Source organism: Heptranchias perlo, chromosome 20 (genome assembly GCF_035084215.1).
Source record: "Heptranchias perlo isolate sHepPer1 chromosome 20, sHepPer1.hap1, whole genome shotgun sequence".
NCBI classification, from domain to species: Eukaryota; Metazoa; Chordata; class Chondrichthyes; order Hexanchiformes; family Hexanchidae; genus Heptranchias; species Heptranchias perlo.
The window spans coordinates 30,274,554-30,275,914 of record NC_090344.1 but is presented as its reverse complement, the minus strand read 5'-3'; the positions used below and the strand labels follow the sequence as shown (position 1 = coordinate 30,275,914).

Genomic DNA, 1,361 nt, shown 5'->3' with positions numbered 1-1,361 from the left:
CAGTTCAGAAGGGAAAAGGTATCAAGAAAATCGGGTAAAACGCACACAGAATGATCCGGGACTTACAGCACACCCCTTTTAAACAGACACAGATACGGAATAATCCGGGACAAACAGTATGTCCCTTTTTAACGGACACAGACACGGAATGATCCGGTCATAAATCTTCATTGTGGTCCATAAGTTTCTCTTACGTTGACCATAAGATTAACTTTATTTACAATGACACCAATGTACAATCTGATACTTCGCGACCATACAATCTCAACACCTTCCTGGAAGGAACTGCAGCTGATTTCAGCAAACAATGCAATACCCACGGTCTGCCGTTTCGAGAAGGATGGGTCTTCGACCAGATCTTTTGGGTGGACTGAATGAGAGAAACAAAACTTAAACAAAATAACGACGAGGATGGGATTCGAACCCACGCGTGCATAGCACCATAGATTAGCAGTGCATCGCCTTAACCTCTCGGCCACCTCGTCGCATGCTGAAATAAGCGAAAGCTCCTTTATTCAAAATGAAAATACTGGCTATGTTGCCAACCTGAAGTGAAAACTGGAAATGTGTTTATCCTCAGCAGGTCAGGCAGGATCTTTAGACATGGAAACAGAGTTAACGTTTCAGGTCGATGGCTATCACATGAGTATTCAAACTCACTCAACTTGCGCCTTGTAGATGGTTGAACGGCATTAGGGAATTCGAAGGTGAGTGACTTGGCTCAGAATATCCAGCCTCTGATCTGCTCTTGTAACCACAGTATGCATGTGGCTGGTCCAGTTATGTTTCTGGATGTTGATGGTGGGGGTTCAGCGATGTTAATATCAAATCCCCACAGAAGAGATTTACTGCAAAGATTCTAGGGATGAGGGGTATAAGTTTCATGGATAGATTGGAGAAGCTGGGGTTGTTCTGCTTGGAACAGAGACGGTTACGAGGAGATTAGATAGATGTATTCAAAATCATGAAGGATCTGGACAGAGGAGATAGAGAGAAACTGTTGCCATTGGCGGAAGGTTCAAGGAGCAGAGAACATCGATTTAAGGTGTTTGGCAAAAGAACCAAAGGTGACATGAGGAAAAACTTTTCTACACAGCGAGTTTTTAGGATCTGGAATACACCGCCGGAGGGGGTGGTGGAGGCAGATTCAATCATGGTCTTCAATGAGGAACTGAATAAGTATTTGAAACGAAAGAGAATGCAGGGCCACAGGGAAAGGGTGGGGGAGTGGGTCTGTCTGGATTGTACTTGCAGAGAGCCGGCACGGACTCGATGTGCCGAATGGCCTCTTTTCGTGCATTGACCTTTCTTTGATTCCATTCTATTTGTGGGAGGCGATGCGAAGCGACCGGAGCGTGACG

At 45.3% G+C, this 1,361-nt stretch overlaps 1 non-coding gene across 1 annotated transcript; it reads right to left on the bottom strand.

Moving 5' to 3' along the window:
* Nucleotides 1-403: 403 nt before the first annotated feature.
* On the bottom strand, nt 404-485 carry trnas-gcu (transfer RNA serine (anticodon GCU)). Its single transcript has one exon. It is a non-coding gene; the product is annotated as a tRNA-Ser (tRNA).
* Between the last annotated feature and the right edge of the window lie 876 nt (nt 486-1,361).